The sequence below is a fragment of the Salminus brasiliensis genome, chromosome 24 (assembly GCF_030463535.1).
Source record: "Salminus brasiliensis chromosome 24, fSalBra1.hap2, whole genome shotgun sequence".
In the NCBI taxonomy this organism is placed as follows: Eukaryota; Metazoa; Chordata; class Actinopteri; order Characiformes; family Bryconidae; genus Salminus; species Salminus brasiliensis.
In genome coordinates, this window is record NC_132901.1 from 597,277 (window position 1) to 605,834 (window position 8,558).

General features: G+C 42.1%; 1 long non-coding RNA gene across 1 annotated transcript; it reads right to left on the bottom strand.

Annotated features, from left to right (window-relative positions):
* Window positions 1-2,917: 2,917 nt before the first annotated feature.
* On the bottom strand, window positions 2,918-3,439 carry LOC140546435 (uncharacterized). Its single transcript, XR_011978347.1, has 3 exons — window positions 3,414-3,439; window positions 3,104-3,340; window positions 2,918-2,991 (listed from the first exon to the last, which is right to left on the bottom strand). It is a non-coding gene; the product is annotated as an uncharacterized lncRNA (long non-coding RNA).
* Window positions 3,440-8,558: the final 5,119 nt, after the last annotated feature.

An 8,558-nucleotide genomic window follows, 5' to 3' on the forward strand; every position in this document is an offset into this window, starting at 1 on the left:
AGAACTGGGTAATCAGGTGATTAAGCCCAGGGTGCAAAGCCTGTTTTACACAGTCCACATGGCTATTCAGGACATTCTTAAGCCTTCTGATCTCCCGAAAATGGTTTAGCGATGGAAACGTCTTGAAAATGGTTCCTTTTTCAGTGTTCTATAGCGTCTCCAATTTCCATGCCCCTTTAAAGAAACATTCTGGACATTTCTTTGGGAAAATGGCTTTAATATGAAAGTAAAAACAGTAAAAGAAAGACTTGTAGATCAGAGTTAGTGATCTCACCATGCAAGGCAAGTCAGGTGGTCAACTGTTTTCATAATTATAAGCATCCTCATAGTGAATACCTGTACTGGTATAGACCCAGGTCTGATTCAGAGACGTTGACGTTCTTCAGCAGCAGATCACAGGTTTGGTTTTAGGGATCCAAACAGCTGTGAAATAAAATTTCATGCTGAAACAATGAGGGAAGGTTGATGCTCATGTGAGCAGTTTCCAAATTGAATTCTATTGAATTATCTTCTGAAAAACAGTCACTGTAGAGAGTGACAATTCTGGTGTGACTCTCATCTCCACGTCTCCTCCAATGATCCTAGAGAACAAAACACCTGAAACACCTGGTAACGGTCTTTATAGTGGATGCACAGATGTCTGTGTTGAGTTGTGATTGGTCCATGTCAGTGGAAAATACAATATCAGCATATATATAACCACATGTAAACACAGCCCAAGCCGTCTTATTGGTCAATTGTTTTTATGAAGAATCTTCACTGAGGTGGTGGGTTACACCTGATTGGTCCATGTGACTGAAGCTACATTAAGTGGTCAATTTAATCTTTCTTCCTTAATCGTTCTGTACAGAATAAAGGCATTACATTCTACCCTAAGTGGCCAAGTGGTTAGTTCTGGAGACCCCCTTAACATAAATCATCTGAAATTCCAGTTTCCCAGACTGCACCCAGGCCTACACTGGAGATTATTCAATGCTCAAAGCAGTGCAGCACAACAATGCAGTTTAAATCTGATGCATGACCATCACATGACATCACCTTCAATCAAATAAGGCACCCTTGAGAAGTCATAGACTGTTGCCAAACAAGACTGTTGGCATTTCTGTAAAAGGTATAGAGCTGATTGGGCAGATTTGGGGGATGCCATATACCTCAAGTCAGTCTTATATGTTTACAAAGAAAGAGCCTCATTGTGGGATTCCAGTTGCAGGGTGGCTAGACTATGGAGGTTGAAAAGGAGGGGTTCCCCATTGTAGATTACTATACGACTCCAATTCAGTCCACACCAGAAATGGCTCTGACTTCTGGAAAAGCCCTATTTAACCCAGATGACCTACCATTTCTGTCTGTTCTGAATTACTGGTGACTATTCTGTAGCATCAGGAGGATTTTGCTGACTCAATCAGACCATGGGCGAGAATCTATTCTTGTGAGCAGCACAGAATTAGTGTAGAATTACAAAAGGTTCCTGGAGGATACCAGTCCACCCCTGCCGAAGTTTGCCGTGTTTGACGAAGCACAGGCTTGGGAAGATCGATCAAATCAATGTATAGTCTTACGTCTTACTTGTGTAAACACCACCTGGAGCTTCAAAAAAACTACAAGGGTCACTTTTAGTTTTTCCTTGTGAAAGTCATTGGGTCTCCACCAGAGATCCACAGATTTCCCTAGAGATCTTTCTGGAGGATGGATTCCCACAGCAGGCCAGTGCTTATAGCAACTCCAGTAGTCTTGAAAAGACACACCATGGCACCTTGGGATGTAGAGCCTCTGGAAACTGCTCCCTGGCTGAGGGCTGACATGGTTATTATATATTAGTGGACATCGTGGCTCCATTGAGTCCCTTTGTGCTGTTAAACCCAGGGGTGGTGTTGGAGTCAATTGGTGACCATTAGTTATAAATGCATGGATATTAACTGGATATTGCAGCTGCTTTACTTTATACATAACTGTACGTTTGCACCACATCAGTGTTGATGCATATCGGTGTCAAGGTCTGAAAATCTTGCGCTAGTATTGTGGGTTCACTCTGGGGCAGAATAAGCAGATACTCTTGATTAACTCTGACTTTAAGAAACTTATTTCAATAATAGAGCACAAAATAACAAAACAGATGTACTGCTGGTACTCATCACCTACATCTATACCATACATGCCATCACATCAGGCATCTGCTCCAGAGGCCTGCATGTGGCCATGAAGAGGCTTTCGATGGATATGCCTTTAAGGCCAGTTGAACACATCCAAACCTAGTCCATAGATGAAATCTGACGATTTAATATGCTTGATTGATAATTATGCTTGATTGTACCAACTGGTTTCAAGCTAAATTGTAGCAGTTCTGGCCATCTGTGGTCCAGAAAATACAACCCCAGTACTCCATCAGTGCCCCAACAGGTGCTTTGGTGGATTGTTATGAGCAGGTTGATCCCTTCTCTCTTCAGAGCCTGAAGAACCTCCAGGCTTTCATGAGCCTTCATTTTTTTTTTGGTTCAGGAAAACACCTGGAAAAGATAAGAAGACCTACTGGAGAACAGCTCTCTGTATGTTCAGGCAAGAGGATCTGTTTGCTCAGTGCCTAGATACTTTGGTCCACAGCTTCCAGCAGACCCTACAAGCTGAGAGATGGGAAAGAACTGGGGTGTCCAGCATCCAAAATCCGAAACCAACCACAAACATAGGTGCTCAAACAGGCCAGAGTGAATGATCTGACCAAGACAACCAAGTGACTCTGCTTCCATAATAATGAATGTTCTGAAGGATTGTAACTGTTATCTTTGGTGCTTCTTTTTCTTTCATGTAGACCTTAGTGATATAGACCCAGGTCTAATTCAGAGATGTTCTTCACCAGCACATCAGCAGTTGTTTGGAATGATTCCACATAACAGAATAACATGGAAGAACTCCATGTAATGATGCTCAAGATGCTCATGTGAGCAGTTCCTAAACCAAGCTGGTCTGATTCTCATCTCCACATCTGCTCCAGAGATTCTGGAAAGTGGAAAAACAACATTTCATTAAAACTCTGTTAGAAACTTTGACCAAAGCTTTGGAGATGCTCCAAGCTTCTCCTTCCAATGTCACATTGTATACATATACTTACCTGGACATCTACCTTCTACGTCTTTTTGACTTCTAAGTTCTTACATCCCACCACCTCCACATCTCCCCTGGTTCTGATCATTCTGGAAGTCAGATCTCCAGTCCATGTTCCCGGAGTTCTTGTCTTTCCCATTTTCATCCATTCTTTCAATTTCAATTTTGAAGTCATAGTCCAAAGGTGTTGTGAGTCTTCTTGTACAGAAAGTCACAATAGCAGATGTTGTTTCTCTGTAAAACACTAAATAAAGGTATAAAATAGAAGAAAACTTTAGAAGATTACATCAAAGAAGCAGATGTGGAAGTTTACTTACACATGAGAGTGACTCTTGATCTCTCCATCTCAGAGAGCAGTGCTGGGTGGCTGGCGGTGGTGAGGGTGTTTGAAGCGGATGTGTGTGCTGAGCTCTGATTGGTCCACATCAGCCCACCCCTGAGAATCACCAGTTTCCTGGCTGGCCTGTTTTTAAAAAAGATCATCTTATATTTGGAGGTGTGTTTTTAGTTTTCTCACATTTTGAGGAAACTGTTGGAGCACAGTAACTACAGAGGTTTACCTGGGCTCAGAACATCAGCTAATCATCAATCAAGTCAATAAACGAGTTGATTTTAATGTTTCAAACCAGGGTTATTAATAAAATATCCAGAAATCCAGACCTCCAGGAGTTGAAATCCACCACTCCAGTGCTTTACCAGTAATCAGTAAGTAAGCAACTGTCTTGCAGTTAAGTAGGCCTTGCAGTTTTTAAGGATAGCCTCTTATTGGATGTGAGATCAGTCAGTAAATGCTTTCAGTGTGATCTGACCTGATCTGGTGGTCTCGACAGCAGGGCCTCTCTGTGGGTTTCCTGTTTTCGCAGTTTAGTCCTCAAGGCCCCTCCCATGCGATTCTTCTCTTGTCTTAGTTTATCTGATGTCATTACACTCTGGACATAGCTTCTGTTTGTCTCTGTATATCTATGACTATGACAGACTTCCATGACTATCTGTGAATGGATTGCTGATGTAGTGCCATTTGAGCTCAGTTTTATCATCTCCAATGGCTTTTGACCTTACTGTCAAAAGCTGTCTTACTGTGGGTTTCCTGTCTTAGTGTGGCTATCAGAACTTCAGTGTGGGGGAGGAGAATAATCACTGCTCACATTGACATCACAGATTTCACATGAACCCACCCCATGTTTCCCTAACTGCTTAAACAGGTATTGCTAAGACAAACAAGCAGCTTTTCCCATTGATCAGGCCTTCAGGAATTGGACTGAATGTTTTAGGTATCAGATTAACCACTAACATCAGTAGGACATCACAGAGGAATCAACTAATCCCATTCTGATTTACAGGTGCTGGAGTACCTAGACACTGGAGGTTCTAGATGTAGGCTATTAGTGTAAGCAGGTTTCGTTCAGTTGTTCGAAGTTCCTTGTCTGGACTCTTTACTGAAGGAGTCAAGGTAAAACTGCAACAGACCAGCTTTTACAAGGTTTCAATCCAGAACCACAGAGTTAGTTAGTCTCTGTCTGTGGTGCTGAAACCACTGCAGACACTATATGTATGTAAGAGCCATATGCCTTATGTCCCTGTATCAGGGAGATGGACCACAGTGACAGTTTGAGGTCCAGTCCAGTCCAGTCCAAGTTAGCAGTTGGGCTAAGAAGTGGTTTAGGGCAAGCGTTGGCCTTGTAGTAGAGATTTGATGTGAGAAAATTTGAGCAGCACCTCAAACAGTTCAAACAGCAGCATTCAGGAGTTCGATTCAGCTTTATTAGATTTCAGTGAAATTATCAAACATTATCGAACAAAACTCCTTAAAATACATAACCAGCACTGTCAAAGGTCCTACAATTGCTGACTTTCATCAGATAAGATGTTAACATCTGCTAGAGATAATGCCATGCAGATAGAGTACACATGCTTCTCAAATCTCAAAACTCAAGAACAAACGACATGACATGAAGCAAACATTGAAAACAGACCTGAAACTAAATCAAACTCCAACACTGCTGACCTTCTGAACCCTGAAAGAATGCTCTCCTCAGAAGATCTACACTCTCTCAGTTTTAACCTCAGAATAAGTGCTGACATCAGAGCTCTCAACGTTCTTCTTCTTCTTCTTCTTCAGACGTTTCTGTCCACTGTTTGGGAGATCCAACGTAGCGTAACAAACATTCTCACCTCCGGCCTACAGAGATGTAGAAGCATCATATTAATGAAGCACACTGAGATCACTGTAAGTGCTGGTAAAGTGCTGTAGACTGTAGAGTAAGTGTGAATGCATGCTGTACCTCGTTACTCTTCCTCATCTTCATGTTCTCTCGTTGTTCTGCTCTACAGTCAGCTGTTACGATTAGGAAGAACATGAGGATAGTCAGATAGGCTCACGTTACGGTGACTACGACTCTACCATGCATTCAAATCAGAGAAAGAGAGAGAGAGAAAGTACCTTTGGTTCTGGTTCTGCAGATGCAGTACACACAGGTGGAGGAGATCAGTGAGGAGAGGAGAACACACACTGGACACACACTGACCAGCAGCTTCCAGCAGATGCTACAGTCTGATACAGGAGGGCAAGGGCTGGGTTGGGGTTGGCTGGTACAGGGAACGGTCATGTCTGAAATAATTGAGAAAGAAACTAAGTTAATTAGCATCCAAATCTGTTTGAGGCACTAATGAATGATCTAACAGTATTTGGCTTTAACTTCGAGTCCAAGACTATGAGAGTCCAGACCAAGTATACCCAACAGCAGAGACCACGTCAAGCCCAAATATTATGTCCAAGTTCACTAAAACTGTGGAAGAACCTTTTAAGATACTTTGAGGTCCTTCAAGAAAATGATTTTGGAAAGAAAATGTTCCTTGAAGGTTCCTCAAAGCACTTTAAGAGAATCTTCCACAGTTTCAAACTGAAGAACCTCCAAAGGTTCCTCAATGATCGTATACTTTTAACAGTGTACAAATACTATGTAGACCAACACATGTCTGAGAGATTAGACAAAGCATGGTGCATCCAAGGCTGACTGTAAAACAACAGCACTAGAATGAGAGAGTAAAACTGAGTAATCTTACCAAGGAAAGAGAGAAAAGTGGTTCTGTTTCCATCCTGATAAATATCTTCATTGACCTTATCTCCACTTCTATTCTTGCAGACCTTTGTCTGATGTAGAGCACAGTAGTACAGACCCAGGTCAGATTCAGAGACGTTCTTCACCAGCAGATCGTAAGTGTTGTTGGATTGATTCCACACTACAGAGTACTGTGAAGAAAAATCAAGACCAGAACTATCTGCTGATATGACGAGAGGTGGTTGATGATCATGTAAGGATTTTCTCAACCACTTTAATATAAATCTAGCTTTCCAAACACAGTCGCTGTGGAGAGTGACATTGTCACCTGGTCTCACTCTCATCTCCACGACTCTTCCAGAGGTGCTGGAGAACCGAACACCTGAAACACCAGCAACACTTTAGATGAAGCCGTTTAAGGTATTCCTAACCAGGTTCTGTTGAACGGGTATTACTGGACAGTTTACTTACCCAAGAGAATGAGGAGAACAGCATGAAATCTCTCCATCTCAGAGACTGGTGCTGGGGGGCTGATGGTGGTGAGGGTGTTTGAAGCGGATGTGCTTGCTGAGATCTGATTGGTCCACGTCAGTGGAAATTTCTATTTTCGATTACGCCTTACTCTGTAGTGGTTAATACTGCTGTTTAAACAACTCACCAATGAGAGCCATGCAAGCTGATCACATGCTTCCTGACTGGTCACTCCTTAGCAGTGTGGTCTCTGATTTAGACAGTATAACTTTTTTGTTCTATTCAGTTGTCTGACTCTGGGTGAGAACCAAAAATGTCTCATAAAGTAAAGATGATCATATTCAGAAGCATTGACACTGAAGACGATAGGAGGAAATATTTAAATCAGACCACATGACTTAACGTGTCTACCAGATCCTCAATGAAACTTGCTACAGCAAATTAGCTCAGCCAGGCATATCGAAGGAGAACGTACTATAGGATTCAGGCCTACTTGACACCTGACCCAGTGTTTCGATCAGTAATTCTCAAACTTGTCCCAAAACAATCCAGGCAATTCAGTTTTTTTTTTATGTTAATGTATCCTTAAGGAAAACTGTGGGTGGTTTAGGAGGTACTGAGGACTGCTGTAAAACTCCCTGCCTTACATTAGCGGATCACTGTTTACAGTGACATTTCTGACCCTTTGAACTCGAGCTGTGTGAGACTGTAAGACTGATCATTTCAGACTATAAACTCTAAACTGATTCTATGAACAGTTAGTTCATAATTCAGTCCCGAATTTAAGAACAGAGAGGTGTGAACAGATCTGAGATCAATCAGTAAACACAGTCAGTGTCAGGTGGCCTGGTTTGGCCTAAGCTGCAGGGCCTCATTGTGGGTTTCCTGTTTTGCTCACAACTCTGAACTTTGATGCTGGTGAGCTCTCAGGTTTGACGAAGTGTGTATGTGAGGGAGGTGGTGCAGACAACAAAGCAAAGATGCTGCAGCTTTGAAGGGTTTCATATTTTTCATCATCTTACTGAACGTTCATCTGTCTGAGATCTCTGTGACAGCAGTGCTTTCTTTAACCTGACGTCAGGTCCTGGGTCAGTTCCTGGGTCAGTTCCTCCACTGTAACCAGGTCTGAAAGTGGTTTCTACACACAAATTAAGGACAGTCTGTGTGACCTGAGCTGCAGGGCCTCACTGCTGGTTTTCTGTGTCAGCATGGTCGTCAATCCTTCAGTGGGGGAGGAGACTCATTGTACTGTAGTTCATTTGATTTCACTTTACCCCTCAACATGACAGACCTAGTCCCTGTCTGTGGTGCTGATTCTACTGCTTTCAGTAAAAGCCTTTGTACTGTTCATTTGCTGTGCTCTAATTTCAGAAGCTGCTGGGAAACTGAGAATTTCTATCATTAACCAAACAGATCAACTTTTCTTAGAATGCTGGGTGGGCTGTCAAAAAGACACACTGCAGTCTCTTCTCTAGTGAGAGTCCATGATGGCTCAACTCATGGTCCTTCCACAGGCTGGACAATAGTGGCTGGGATTTTATTTGGGACTTGAGTCCAGACTGAGGTTTGGCTAAGAGCTGGTTCAGGGTAAGTATTGGCCTTGGCTCACTGTTGGCTCTTTGTGGGATGGGTAATGGATTTGGTATTTGAGATGTGAAGTGAGAATATTCTCAATAAACACAATCAGTTCAGAAACTTGTAAATAAACTTTATTAGATTTCAGTGAAATGTGAGAACATTCTCTAACAAAATCATTGTCAACACCATTGTAGGTATTTTTAGCTGCTTTCCTTACATTCAACTTACATTAAAATACACATCTGATAAATTCACCTCAGTTTTCTCCAAATTTTAGCTAAGGCTTAACCTAGAAGCTTAACTCAAACACAAAAACAGTTCGAACTTCTGTAGACCATCTACAGGAGCTATCTA